Below are 15,648 nucleotides of genomic sequence, written 5' to 3'. Positions count from 1 at the left end.
AAAATAAATGCCATCATTTTTATAAATAGTCTGTATAGATTTTCCTCATTAGAATTTAAAATACTACAGGCAAAGACAAAAACAAAAAAATAAAAATATTATTTATTTGTGAAAAAACGTCATATGTGTATAAATTTTCATGAAATTGAAACAAAAAAACAATCTTTAAGATGTTTTGCGAAATATTTTTGTTAATGATATTATTTTATACAAAATTTTTTTTTTATCTGGCTTTTTGCTCAAGAGTTATTTTTTATTATTTGTTTTCATTTTTATTTCTTTATTTATTTAAATATAAATAAACAATTTCTTATGCTTAACAGGTGTTAAGTTCCCCCTCTGCTTTAGTGGCAGGTTTCAATTTCAGAGTATACAATTTCCTTTGTTTCCCTTTCAAAATTATGAAGTCTTTCTTGCTCTTACGTTTTTTTTATAATGCAATTTTGCATTCCAAAGTGTAAGTTGTTGTTATTATTGCTTTTGTTCCCGGTATACAAATATTTTGCACACATAAAACCCCAAAGCCACTAAGTTCAAGTTTACGTAAAAATTCCAAAATGTTACAGCTCAGTGCTTTATTCATGGACCGCAACGCCTGTTTTGTTGTTTGCTTTTGCTCTCTCTTCTTTCTAAATTTTATATATAATATTATTTTTGCATTATTTGCAGAACACAAACAACATTTGACAATTTGTAAAGTCATTGTTCTAGAATATATGGGGTTTAAGAAATTTCAATCAATATATTCATATGTATATCTCCCATATACATCTCTATTTATCTTGGCTTCTAAGACAATTCAGGTCATTTGTGTTGTGTTTCTTTCAGTTTTGTTTATTTTATGTCCCCATTTTTGTATTGTTTTCAAAATGACATCATTGCTATTGGCTTATAAACAACCCCTCTGGGTTTAGAACAGGACCAGGCGATACATTAATATATACAATTGTAACCTCATTTTAGTTTTAGCTAATTGAGTTTTCCATTTAATTTTATTAAATATATTACCACATGTTTCCTGCTACTTGTTTCTTTTTTTAGCACGAAATGTTTAAATATTCATAAGAATATATAATATAATTTGTATAATTTTTTTCTTTTTATTTAATTTTACCCGCACCATTCATGTTATTAGATTTATAACTTTAACAGTGCTATATTTTTAAATTAGTTGGGTTAGGTTGGAATAAGGTGACACTTACAAAATTGAGACAAATTATTTAATGTTATCCAATTCCTCGACAGCTCTGAAATGAGAAATATCATTAGTAATTTTATAAAAACACAATTTTATAGAAATCAATACCTGTTATATAAAATTTTCAAATTTCAATATTTTTCAAATTTTGTTAAACAAATTGTAAGAAATTTAATAATTTTCTCCAAAATTTTGTTAATTATATATAACAGTTTAAAACCCAAAAAGATTTAAGTTGACAACTCTAATAGTTTGAGAGTTAACGACGACTTGAAGTTGCCTCTTTTAAAAATCTTTTGATGTAATAGTTTAGTTAATATTTTTTAAAATTTTGTTAAACAAATTTCAAAAATTTTGTTAAATTTCTTTAGAATTTTGTTAAGTGTACATAAGAGCATAACACACAAATAATTTAATCAATAACTCTTATAGGTCACCTCCCTTGAAGTCAGAAAAGCTAAAACTCATTTTATAACGTTTTAAAAACTTGAATAATAGTATTTCTGAAATATTGTTCAACGATTTCTAAAAATTTTGAAATTTTTATCCAAAATTTTACTATGAATATACAAGAGCAGAAAATCCAGAAATAATTAAGTCAATAACTCGAATAATTTGACCTCAACAACGATTTGAATTGAAATATTTTAGTAAACTTTTTAAAGTAACAGTTTAATGAATATTTTTAAAATTTTATTAAACATATTGCAAAACTTTCAATTATTTTTTATAGAATTATGTTTATAATATAAATAAATAAAATGGGAAAAAATAAAGGTCAAAGGTCAAACTTTTTAATATTTTTTAATAAAATATTTCACATATTTTAAAAATTTATTAATAGATTTCAAATAAATCATGTTTGAAGGAGGTTTTTCTATGATTCTTAAATGATTTTACAGAAATTGGCCAGCTTTAACTCTTATGTTACTTAGGGGGGTCAAAAGGTCAAACTTATGGAATGTTAGTGAAAAAAGAAAATAAACTTTAACAATTAGGAAAACTTTTTGAAATTTTAAAAATTAAAAAAAAAAACTCTAAACATGATAATTTTATTATTAAATTAGTGTTTAAGTTAATTTTTAAACTCAATGATCTCTCCAGTGACATTTCTGTCAGTGACATCTATAAAGGGTGTAAGGTTTTTTTGACATTTAACAGTTTTGTTAATATTTGAAACCATAATTTTATTTTACTATTAAATATGATGATTTGAAAGAAAGTTTTAAGTAAAAAAAAAAAACTAAAAACACATAAAACACAATTGTTTTACATTACAAATTTTGAAAGTACATTTAAACATACATTTTTAATACAAAAAAAAAAAAAAAAAGAGACAAAATATTTACACACAGGAATCTGATATGAAAACATCAAATGATTTTTAAATGTTTTGATCGTGCTTTGGCTTTAAGTGATTTTGATTTTAAATGAAAGTCTCTGCAATGTTTTATAAATGAAGAAAATATATTAAAAAAAAACATTTAAAAATTGTTTAGAGAAATTCAAGTGTTAGTATGCATTCTGTTAAACAGTTTTTAAACATATTTTTAAACAATATTAAATAAGGCCTTTAAGGCATTTTTTTAAACAAAATTTGCATTTAATTGCTAGTGCTGGTCAAAGTTGTTTTAGTTACAGTTTACTGCCAACTAGTGCTAGTTGCTGTAATTTTTCTGTTATCAATTTTTAAAAATCATTTTCTTGTAAAACATAATAACGTTAACAAGTTGAAGTTTTTGAAATATTAAAATTTCGTCATATGGTTTTCATTATAATATGATTAACAAGAACATGTTAAAAAAGAGAAAAAATTAAATGTTTTTAGACAAAAATAACATAAAATTTCTTGTAAAATTATTAAAGCATAACATTTTGATGATGAGGGCTTTGTTAGGGTTTTGAAAATATGATTTTGTTTAAATACCAAATCCTTTTAAAAAACATTAATTGCAATTTCTGGTTTCGTTATAATTAATATTAAAGTGAAATGAGTCTTAATGGTAAAAATAATAAAGATTACTTTTTTGTTTCATTATAACCCATGTGTTTTTTCTTCATTAAATTCCAGAAATCTTTTCTATTCAATTTTTAATTTTTTTTTCTAAGCACTACAACACTTCCCGTTTTTTTTTTTTTAAAGATCTTTAGAAAGTGAATTAAATAGATCAATTGTTGTTTTTATGTATGTGTATGACCCACATACAATTAATTACTTTAAAACGATCGGTAGTTGTTGTTATTTTGATTGAATACTTAAATAAATTCCAATTTATTTCTTTAAGTAAAATTCTCTACATTAAAGCACGTATCAAAAATTACAACACAAAAACAGACATAAAAAAGGAAAATCTATATTCTTAAAGTAAGACCAAAAACAGAACATCTGTCTGTATTTCTTATACCATAAGACTGGTTGATGTTGGTTGATGTCTAAACGATAATTCTGTTTAAGTAGCAGATGTTAATTCTAATATTATATTCTTAGCAGAGAGTGAGTGCATTTGTTTTTTTTAAAGACCTGCTGCACATGCCATTTTTTCTATTTGATTCTTTTTTATTGTCAATTTAAAACAACAAACAAAGTTATAAAAAAAAAACTGTACAAATATATGTTTTATCACTTAGGAGACGAGCCCCTGCTGTTTTTCTGTACCCTCCATTATATTATTCAAAATGTTTTAAACCCCTTTCACAGTTAAATTTATAAGAAAAAAACGAGAGTGCTACAAGGTACAGTTGTACATCATTTTTCTACTGCAAAAGTGACCCCTATATGTCAGTTAATTTCGTAATAAGTCATCTATCTAGCTTAACGAAGTTTCCAGAAAGTTGGTATTAAATATAAAGCATTTTCAAAACTTAAATTTCAATATTTTAAAAATTTTGTTAAAAAAATTTCAAGATTTTTAAAAATTTACTTTAAGAATTGTTTAAGAATATATCGTAAAATAAAATCCAAAAAGAATTAGTTCTATAACTCTAACAGTTTTTTAACAGCGATTTGAACTGAAATATTTTAAAATAATTTTTAAAGTAAATAAATAGTTTAGTGAAAAATGTTTAAATTTCATTAAACAAATTCCAAAAATTTTAATAATTTTCTTAAGGATTTTATAAAGAATATATAAAAGAATAAAATCCAAAAAGAATTAAAGCTTTAACTCACATAGGTCAACTCCCTTAAGGCCCAAGAAGCTAAACAAATTTTCGAATATTTTTACTATATTATTAAACGATTACCAAAAATATCGAAATTTATCATCAGGATTTGGTTAAAAATATATAAAAGAATTGAATCCAAAAATAATTAGTTCAATAACTCCAATAGTTTGGTCCTAACAACGATTTGAACTAAAATATTTGAAAAACACTTTTAAAATAATAGTTTAGTCAATATTTTTAAAATTTTATTAAAAAAAATTTTTAAAATTTTGATAATTTTTACTAAAATTTTGTTAAGAATATATAAGAAAACAAAATCTGAAAATAATAAACATATTAGCTCCCATAGGTCACCCCCCGTAAGGCCACATAAGCTATAACTTTTTTAATAACGTTTTCAAAATTTAAATTTCAATATTTTTAAAACTTTGTTAAACAAATTCTAAAAACTTAAACAATTTTCTTTACAAATTTGTTAAGAATGTATTAGAGAATAGAATTTCATAAAAATTAGTTCTATAACTCTTATAGTTTGGTCCTAACAATGATTTGAACTGAAATATTAAAAAAAAATCTTTCAAAGTAATAGTTTAGTCAATATTTTTTAAAATTTCGTTAAACAAATTTTTAAAATTTCGATAATTTTCTTTCGAATTTTATTAAAAATATATAAGAGAACAAAATCTGAAAATAATAAAAGTTTAACTCCCATAGGTCACCTTCCATAAGGCCACATAAGCTATAACTTTTTTATAATGTTTTCAGAATTCGAATTTCAATATTTTTCAAATATTGTTAAACTATTATTACGAATATATTAAAGAATAGAATCCACAAAGAATTAGTTTAATAACACTAATAGGTTTGGTTTAACAGCGATTTGAATTGAAATATTTTGAAAAAATCTTTTTTAGGGCCATATTATGATCAAAATGACATAATTTTAATATCAGACTCACCTAACAAAGTATAACTATTAATATTTCAACCTTAGAAGATCCGGGGATTTAATAAGAAATATTTTATTCAAAATATATCATTTTAAATCTGTAGATCTCAGTTGAACAAGGGTTAAAGCTTTTTGATTTCAGCATATATCTTCTAGAAATTAAATAGTAGTATTCCTAGAAGCTATAAATGCTAAAGTTTATACTGAAATCGAAAAGCTTTAACCCTTGTCCAACTAAGTTCTTGGGATTTAAACTGATATATTTTGAATAAAATACTTTTTTATTAAAAATTGAATTACTTTGTCGGATAAAACAGCTAAAATATTAAAACTAATTCCGTGTGAAATATACAAAGAAGTTTGTACTATAAACGGGAAACTTTAAGCCTTATATAGCTAAGGTCAAAGGTAAAACATTAGAATAGTTATTATATAGATATGTATTTAGTCTTGAATTATTATAAAATTAGTTTTGAGTAGTAGTCAAACTAGTAGAGTCTTAACCACCCACCAAGAACCAATTACCGCACTAGTGCTTTACTAGTTCTCTGCCTACTTGTTAAACTAGATTTATTTAAATTTTTTTATAAAAAAATTTATTATTTTTATATTTTGTTTAGTTTGGCTAATATTTCGAAATAATGATTTAAATACTTTTATTAACATTTTGATGGTATTATTTTATTATTGTTGTTGTTGTTGTCGCATCTGTTATGCATTCGAGCGTTACAAAAAAAAAACTGAATATAATAAAACACAAAAGCCGCATAATGTTTAACACAAAAAACAGGCCTATGAAACGAAATTTTATAAAAAAAATATATAAAAATTTTAACAAACGCTGAAATCATCATCAACATCATCATCATGATGTGTAAAGAATGCAAGTGATTAGCTAGCTTGCAGTCAGCAAACAACGAGAGCCAGTTGAACAGCATGCCATTTGCTAGCTAGCAAGCTAAAGCTGGTCAAACTGCTACTGTATAAACTAATATTTTGTATAAATTATTTTACAAATTTATAAAATGTTGTTAGTTTTTTTTTCTTTTTGAGTTTAGTCTGTGTGTGTATTTTGGCGTCTTAATGGCGTTAGCGATTTGTTTGTAATTGAACATACTAACCATGCCAATGGCAAATTTTTTTTTATTACATTTTTTTTTTTTGTTGTTAAATTTTGCAATAATACTTGTCTAAACCAGCACTAAGTTATACACACTCACACACTTTGTTTAAAAAAGTATATGTAACATGCAAATTCCATAATGGAAAAATTGCAGGTAAAATAGGGGATAAAATAGAAAAAAACGTTGGCGTTTTTATAAAAAATATATATTACGCACTATTGCAACACTGTTGGCATATTAAATCATATGATTAATAACAGTATTCACAGCTGATTAAACAAATATGCTTTAAAAATGGTTATTAGATTAGTTTAAAAGAAATCGCTTAAAGTAATTAACGCTACATTTGCCACATTGAAAAATATAGCTTCGGTTACCATCCCTTTAAGCAACTACATGAATACCCTTAATCCATTAAATACAAAATTCTTCTATTCAAAAGCTTTTACAAATTTCATTCTTAAAATAGAAATTGCACAACAATTTTCTTTCAGTGTAATTAATTTTAACAACGGAAGTCACTATATATGAGAATACCAAACACATTTGTAAACAAATATATAAAAAATTTACAATTTACAAATTGTAAATAATGTAAAAGAAAGAAATAAATTTTTATACGTACTTTTGTTTAAATCTACCGGCTTAAAAAGCAGCTGGTTTCGGAAAACATAAATTAACTTCATTATCCCCCCTCCCCCCCTTCCTACACTACTCCTCCATGACCCCTTACACTAGTAAGCTCCCTTCGACCATCACTACCGTACGCAAATCATTATCATCCATCCAACATAATGATCATTTATTTAACACATTTTTTTGTCTATATGATGTAATAATTATAATAGAGCATTTTTGAACTGAAATATGTTAAATTGATTTTATGCAAATTATTTATCTTATTTTTGGTGTTTTTGTTTTGAATCTATTGTTTATACAAAGAAAGAAAAAAAAGTCATGATTATGTATTAATGATTTTGTTGAAATAATAATACCGTTATTGTCTTCTCTTATTTATTCATATACAGACCTATATTTTTTGTTTATAGCTATAGCTATTTTGTTTGATGTTTTTCGTCATTTTTAAATCAAGTTCAGTTTTTGAAATTGGTCACATTTTGTCATTTGATTTGTTATTGTTTGTAGTTGTAATGATCGGTCTTTAGCTGCACAGTAGTATTGTTAGATAACTGTAGACGTTGTAATCTCAAGACTATAGTTCACATAGTTTCAAGAGTAGGGGACGATATAGTCATTATAGTTTAAAAACTATAAAAGGTCAAGTCTAAACACTATACTCGCTACAGTCTAACGACTCAGTTCTTGTTCAGTTCTAGTTCAGTTCTAGTTCAGTTCTAGTTCTAACACTATACTCCCTACAGTCTAATGCAGCGGTTCCCACCGTTTTTTACTTCGCGGACCCCTTGAGGAATTTATTTAATTTCACGGACCCCCATACATATTTTGATATCTTATTGTTATAAATAACACTGTGATACAAAAGTGAAGAAAAATAAAATGCAGGCGTTCTCATATACCAATTCTATTTCGTTATAGTCCATAGAGTACGAATATATTTTTAGTTTTCCCCTATCACTTCGTTAACTTACTTTTTAAGAGCAAAAGATGCGAAAAAGAGCCATTTTTGAAGTTTTAAATTTGAAAAATCATAAGTTTAGTAGTAGTTTTCATCCGATTTTCAAATCCGATATTTTTTTTAATGATACAAGTGTTGCCGTTTAAGTAAAGAAACTCACACTTTTTTAAAAAAATTTCATTTTCATCATGCTCTACTTTGACCTTGAGGCAGTGAGTTCATCTTTTATTACTTTCCTGAAGAATCACATAAAGGAAGGTTTCTAAAACTTGTTATTTCATAAAAATCTATGAAAAACTGGATGATTTATGCCAATTTTTCTAATAGCATGTTCCTCGAATTTTTGGTTTTCTCCATACAAATTAATTTTTGTATAAAAATGTTTATAAACATTTTTTAAACTTGTTACAAAGAAAACCAGAAACATGAACGTTTTTGTATGGAAGAAATATGCTATATTTTTATAAAACTTAGCACAACTCATAACCTTTTTCATCGATTATCATAAATTGACCATCATTGGAAACCCAACTTAATGTGCCTTTTTTCAAATGTAATAAAAGCTAAAGTTACTGCTTCATGGCCAACGTAGAGCAGTATAAAAATTAAAAATTGTGAAAAAAATGTGAGTTTTTTTACTTAAAAGGCCGTAACCAAGACATTAATCATAAATTTTGGATTTATTTTTTTGGGTTGAAAGACAACACTTGTATCTTTAAAACAAAATATCCAATTTGAAAATCGGTTGCAAACTACCATAAATATATTTTTTTAAAGTTAAAACTTCAAAAATAGCTCTTTTTCACATCTTTTGCTCTTAAAAAGGAACTAAACGAAGTGATCGGGAAAAATTAAAAATATATTCCTACTCTATGGACTATAACGAAATGGAATTGGTATATGAGAACCCCTGCATTTTTTTGCTGTATCACTGTGTAATTGTTCGTCCGAAAATTGTCTTAGTCCTGGTCCATAAACCCTATAAAATATTCCCGTACATTGAGATCGGAGATGTTTTCAATTGCATGGTTTTAAATATAGAATGACTTCTAACATGATGTTTAATTTTATGATCGTGAGAGCTTTCATGTTCATTTCTCGTCAAGGTATAGAAAAGGTTTCTTTATCAAGTATTGTCGACATGTGCTTAAAGAGTCATGTTTCTAAATTTTTTTGCGATTGCATAGGAGTGAGCTGAGTATGTAAGCTAAGTTTTCGAGAAAATATGTGAAAGTTAGACTTCTTCGATGTTGTTGCGGAATGCGTTACCCACATAAAATATGACCTGAACTCTTTGCGAATGTACTGTGAATTTGGATCTTAATTTTGAATTTTAAAATACCTACGAATTATTTTACTGGGTGGTTTTGACTATTTACGCAAAACGCTATGAATTTTCTGATGTTGATTTAATAATATTGGACAACAAAATGAAGTTAAAATCTGTGTATCACGTCGGAATGGAATATTTATATTTAAAATTAACTAGATTAACACTTTTGCTTACAATTTAAAAAAATATTATGAAATGTGACCTAACCTGGGATACCAGTATCAGTATTTAATTCTAAGGCAAATCATTATCCGTCTGCTATAAAAACATTTATTTCGATACATATACATTTATAAAAATTACAAATCACGTAATACTTTACTTTATAAAAGTGAAACAATAAATTTGTAAGGCCTAGCTTCATCCTGATAAACGACCGAAACAATAAAATTCAAAGAGTCACCAACAAATCTGGGATTATTGAATAAAAATTGTGTATTTTAGTATTTATGACAAATTTGGAGATATTTTTAATATTTTCTAACATATAGATAATATTTTTTATTCATGATTTTTTTCGTTCGTCTTCGCGGACCCCCTAGGATTTTGCTACGGACCACTAGGGGTCCGCGGACCCCCTTTTGGGAACCGTTGGTCTAATGACTATACTCTATATAGACCAATTGCTATAACAGAGATAGTTTCAAGACTATAGTCTATATAACATAATGACTATAAACGTTATAGACCAATTGCTATAAAAGAGATAGTTTCAAGACTATAGTCGATATAACCTAATGACTATAGACGTTATAGTCAATATAGTTCCAATTCTAGTTCAGTTCTAGTCCTAGCACTATACTCCCTACAGTCTAATGACTATACTCTATATAGACCAATTGCTATAACAGAGATAGTTTCAAGACTATAGTCTATATAACATAATGACTATAAACGTTATAGACCAATTGCTATAAAAGAGATAGTTTCAAGACTATAGTCGATATAACCTAATGACTATAGACGTTATAGTCAATATAGTTCCAATTCTAGTTCAGTTCTAGTCCTAGCACTATACTCCCTACAGTCTAATGACTATACTCTATGTAGATCAATTGCTATAACAGAGATAGTTTCAAGACTATAGTCGATATAACATAATGACTATAAACGTTATAGTCAATATAGTTCCAGTTCTAGTTCAGATCTAGTTCAGTTCTAGTTCTAACACTATACTCCCTACAGTCTAACGATTATACTCTATATAGACCAATTGCTATAAAAGAGATAGTTTCAAGACATTAGGTTATATCGACTATAACCTAATGACTATAGACATTATAGTCAATATAGTTCCAGTTCTAGTTCAGGTCTAGTTCAGTTCTAGTTCAGTTCTAGTTCAGTTCTAGTTCAGTTCTAGTTCAGTTCTAGTTCAGTTCTAGTTCAGTTCTAGTTCAGTTCTAGTTCAGTTCTAGTTCAGATCTAGTTCAGTTCTAGTTCAGTTCTAGTTCAGTTTTAGTTCAGTTCTGTTCTAGTTCAGTTCTAGTTCTGTTCTAGTTCTATTCTAGTTCTATTCTAGTTCTGTTCTAGTTCTGTTCTAGTTCTGTTCTAGTTCTGTTTTAGTTCTGTTCTAGTTCTGTTCTAGTTCTGTTCTAGTTCTGTTCTAGTTCTGTTCTAGTTCTGTTCTCGTTCTGTTCTAGTTCTGTTCTAGTTCTGTTCTAGTTCTGTTCTAGTTCTGTTCTAGTTCTGTTCTAGTTCTGTTCTAGTTCTGTTCTAGTTCTATTCTAATTCTGTTCTAGTTCCGTTCTAGTTCTGTTCTAGTTTTGTTCTAGTTCTGTTCTAGTTCTGTTCTAGTTCTGTTCTAGTTCTGTTCTAGTTCTGTTCTAGTTCTGTTCTAGTTCTGTTCTAGTTCTATTCTAATTCTGTTCTAGTTCCGTTCTAGTTCTGTTCTAGTTCTGTTCTAGTTCTGTTCTAGTTCTGTTCTAGTTCTGTTCTAGTTCTGTTCTAGTTCTGTTCTAGTTCGGTTCTAGTTCTGTTCTAGTTCTGTTCTAGTTCTGTTCTAGTTCTATTCTAATTCTGTTCTAGTTCCGTTCTAGTTCTGTTCTAGTTCTGTTCTAGTTCTGTTCTAGTTTTGTTCTAGTTCTGTTCCAGTTCTGTTCTAGTTCTGTTCTAGTTCTGTTCTTGTTCTAGTTTTGTTCCAATTCAGTTCTAGTTCAGTTTCAATTCAGTTCTAGTTTATTTCTACCCCAGTTCTAGTTCTACAATCCATAGAGTCTACAGACAAAATGGTCTAAAGACGATCGATATTATTTAAAGACTAAATACTTCATTTTGCATACTATAGCCTTTAAAACCCTTAAACCTGTAATATCTCTTTTTATTTTCTTGATAAATTTTAATATTATTTACACATTTTGATATTTAAGCCATGTTATTATTGTTAATATGTTCGATCACACCTTAAACATGACTACCTCCAAAAAAAGTAGTTTTTTGCAATATCTTTTTTTAAATTTAGCATTTCAAAAAAGGCTTTTGTAAAGATTTGCTTATAGAGGGTTTTGTTGTTGGGTAAAAGTTTTTTTTATTACATTAATATTATTTTGTTATTATTAAGTATGGTATTTATTATTTATAGTATTATTTAATATGTATTACGTTAAATATTTAACAACCACAACATAATAAAATTGAAAAAAAAAAACAACAATGATTAATTGTAACATAATAATAAACAATATTTGAGAGCATAACAAAAGAGTTATAACTATGACGAACGTGAAATTTACAACTGAAAAATAAAGTTAACAAAAAACTTAAAAAAAATATAAATAAAAACCGAAAAAAACATGTGTCTAGTATACTTAGCTTATGTATATATTTTGTTGTGCTAAGTGAATATTAACTACGCTTTAAGGTTTTAAATAAAATTATGCATGCATAATGCAAAATATATTTTAATTTTTTTTTAGGGGGAGTTATGTTATGAATAGGGGAACAAAATGAAAGATAAATAAATATTGTTGTTTGGAATTTTGAAATGAAAATTGTGCATAAAAAAAGAAATTGAAATATGTATGAGTGGTGGAATACATAAATATTTGAATTTTAATGTAATATTTAAAATTTCTTTAAATAGTATTTAGTTTAAAAACATTTAACGTTTTATTAAATTAAAAAAAAATAATTGTTAAAACTATTAATATTTTTTTTTAATATTTTTATTTAGTATGAATTTAATTTTTTTTTTATTTTCTGAAATTTTTACCAAAGATTTTTAATAAATTATTAAGATTTTGAAAGCTCCTTTTAGCATACATTCCCTTTTTTAAATATTTTTTTTTAGCAAAATAGCCTAAATATTTCATTAGATTTTAGTTCAAATATGCCACCCAAATATGTCATGCCACAATATTTACTTCTCTAGCCGCTTTATAGAAAAATTACATGAGCAATATAAAACACGCATTTACCTAATTCCTTAAAATAGATGTAGCAAATGAAGATGCCACAGGGTGTATCAAATAAAATGTTAGAACTAGAAACAATCCAACATATATTTTAGAACTGAATTAGTTCTAGTTCAGTTCTAGTTCAGTACAAGTTCAGTTCAGTTCTAGTTCAGTACAAGTTCAGTTCATGTTCACTTCTACTTCAGTTCCAGTTCACTTCTAGTTCACTTCTACTTCAGTTCCAGTTCACTTCTAGTTATGTTCTAGTTCTGTGCTACTTTTGTTCTAGTTCTGTTCTAGTTCTGTTATAGTTCTGTTCTAGTTCTGTTCTAGTTCTGTTCTAGTTCTGTTCTAGTTCTGTTCTAGTTCTGTTCTAGTTCTGTTCTAGTTCTGTTCTAGTTCTGTTCTAGTTCTAGTTCTGTTCTAGTTCTAGTTCTGTTCTAGTTCTGTTCTAGTTCTGTTCTAGTTCTGTTCTAGTTCTGTTCTAGTTCTGTTCTAGTTCTGTTCTAGTTCTGTTCTAGTTCTGTTCTAGTTCTGTTCTAGTTCTGTTCTATTCTGCTCTAGTTCTGTTCCGTTCTAGTTCTGCTCTAGTTCTGTTCCAGTTCTGTTCTAGTTCTGTTCTAGTTCTGTTTTAGTTCTGTTCTAGTTCTGGTTCTAGTTCTGTTCTAGTTCTGTTCTAGTTCTGTTTCTACGTTCTGTTCTAGTTCTGTGCTACTAGTTCTGTTCTAGGTTTCGTTCTACTAGTTCTGTTCTAGTTCTGTTCTAGTGTCTTGTTATTCTAGTTCTAGTTCTGTTCTAGTTCTGTTCTAGTTCTGTTCTTAGTTCTGTTCTAGTTCTGGTTCTAGTTCTGTTCTAGTTCTGTTCTAGTTCGGTTCTAGTTCTGTTCTAGTTCCTGTTCTAGTTCTGTATCAGTTCTGTTTAGTTCTGTTCTAGTGCTGTTGCTACTTCCTGTTCTAGTTCTGTTCTAGTTCTGTGTTCGTTCTGTTCTAGTTTCTGTTCTAGTTCTGTTCTAGTTCGGTTCTACTTCTGTTCTGTTCTAATTCTGTTCTGTTCTAAATTCGTGTTCTGTTCTAGTTCTGTTCTAGTGTATGTTTTAGTTCTGTTCATAGTTCTTGTTCTGTTCTAGTTCCTTGCTATTCTCGTTTATTCGTTCTGTTCTAGTTCTGTTCTAGTTCTGTTCTAGTTCTGTTCTAGTTCTGTTCTAGTTCTGTTCTAGTTCTGTTCTAGTTCTGTTCTAGTTCTGTTCTAGTTCTGTTCTAGTTCTGTTCTAGTTCTGTTCTAGTTCAGTTCTAGTTCTGTTCTAGTTCTGTTCTAGTTCTGTTCTAGTTCTGTTCTAGTTCAGTTCTAGTTCTAGTTCTAGTTCAGTTCTAGTTATGTTCTGTTCTAGTTCTGTTCTGTTCTGTTCTGTTCTAGTTCTGTTCTAGTTCTGTTCTGTTCTGTTCTGTTCTGTTCTGTTCTGTTCTAGTTCTGTTCTGTTCTAGTTCTGTTCTAGTTCTGTTCTAGTTTGTTCTAGTTCTGTTCTAGTTCTAGTTCTAGTTCTGTTCTAGTTCTGTTCTAGTTCTGTTCTAGTTCTGTTCTAGTTCTGTTCTAGTTCTGTTCTAGTTCTGTTCTAGTTCTGTTCTAGTTCTGTTCTAGTTCTGTTCTAGTTCTGTTCTAGTTCTGTTCTAGTTCTGTTCTAGTTCTGTTCTAGTTCTGTTCTAGTTCTGTTCTAGTTCTGTTCTAGTTCTGTTCTAGTTCTGTTCTAGTTCTGTTCTAGTTCTGTTCTAGTTCTGTTCTCGTTCTCTTCTAGTTCTGTTCTAGTTCTGTTCTAGTTCTGTTGTAGTTCTGTTCTAGTTCGGTTCTAGTTCTGTTGTGTTCTAGTTCTAAAATTACTAGTTACGGAACTAGTTATGTAGTGTTTTTTTTGTTTTTTTTTTTTTTTTGTAATAGTTTGTAACTTCCCGTTTATATGCAATTCGCCGAGTTTACAATCTTAAGTCAGGTATAACTCGGGTCATTCCAAAGTATTGATCCAATTTGCAGGCAAGTCATGTCAAATTATTCTCAACTTGAATTCAATATGAACAATTGCTTTGAAATTTATTTGAAAAAATAAGGTTTGTCTAAAGTTGAGAATAAATATTACCGAAAATGTTCGATTTTCTCCTCATTAAACAGCCGCACCCTGTATAAAGTACTACACAACAAAGCATCATCACGTTTATGCTATAATATTCATTATTTTATGCATAAAAACAAAAACTGTCATATGAATGGATTCCCAGAGTGTGTAGTACACAGAAACTACTTTAAAAACCATAGACAAGACAAGTGTTTCACTTAGTAATCAACATAAATTCAACAGTTTCACTTTCGTTTTTGTCATTTATTTTTTAAAAAAAAAAATTTGCTTTACAAAATTAAAAAAATAAATAAATAAAATTTAATTTAATTCGCATAAAGTTTAAAAAAAAATAAAACAGATTGTGTAGAGAATATAAACGAAATTGTATGTTAGTAGAGCAGCCAAAATAGTATGACTGATGGAGGCATGGACAGACAGACAGACAGACAGAAAGATGTGACAGTCACTGTAATTAGTTACAAAGTAAAATAAAACAATAAAACAATTTAAATGCATTCGAAATACATTATTGTTATTATTATTGTTATTTTTATAACGGCTAAAATTTAAATAATTTTAAACATGTTGGCTTGTTTTTACGGTTTTTGTATGCAAAGAAAGAGAGAAAAACATGAACAGACAATCGATCAAACTATTTGATAATACTTGTATGTACGATCATATATGTTGCTGATAATATTACAAAACTAGTGAAACTAGTTGAGAAAAAAAATTTACAAAAAAAAAATAACAAATAATTTACAGCAGACAGACAGACGGACAGTA

The 15,648-nt window shown here is 27.5% G+C and overlaps 1 protein-coding gene and 1 long non-coding RNA gene across 7 annotated transcripts in view; one reads left to right on the top strand and one right to left on the bottom strand.

Annotated features, from left to right (window-relative positions):
• LOC119603260 overlaps positions 1-15,648 on the bottom strand; it is a 52,221-nt gene that overhangs the window by 24,466 nt on the left and 12,107 nt on the right. Inside the window, exon 2 of the long non-coding RNA XR_005231401.1 lies at positions 1,203-1,247. This is a non-coding gene — a long non-coding RNA (uncharacterized LOC119603260). The remainder of the gene's footprint in view (positions 1-1,202; positions 1,248-15,648) is intronic.
• LOC119603259 (protein Shroom) overlaps positions 1-15,648 on the top strand; it is a 118,102-nt gene that overhangs the window by 94,631 nt on the left and 7,823 nt on the right. The window contains exon 1 of one of the 6 annotated variants that reach the window (XM_037955241.1): positions 15,109-15,246. The exons of the other annotated variants lie outside the window; for them this stretch is intronic. The gene's annotated coding sequence lies outside the window, so the exon portion shown is untranslated. Of the gene's footprint in view, positions 1-15,108; positions 15,247-15,648 lie in introns of those variants that run through there. 6 annotated transcript variants of the gene reach the window in all.

This window comes from Lucilia sericata, unplaced genomic scaffold (genome assembly GCF_015586225.1).
Source record: "Lucilia sericata isolate MDLA Ls3-8-SP2 unplaced genomic scaffold, ASM1558622v1 Contig000285F_arrow, whole genome shotgun sequence".
In the NCBI taxonomy this organism is placed as follows: domain Eukaryota; kingdom Metazoa; phylum Arthropoda; class Insecta; order Diptera; family Calliphoridae; genus Lucilia; species Lucilia sericata.
The sequence above is the reverse complement of the archived record's forward strand: the minus strand, read 5'-3'. Positions and strand labels throughout refer to the sequence as shown.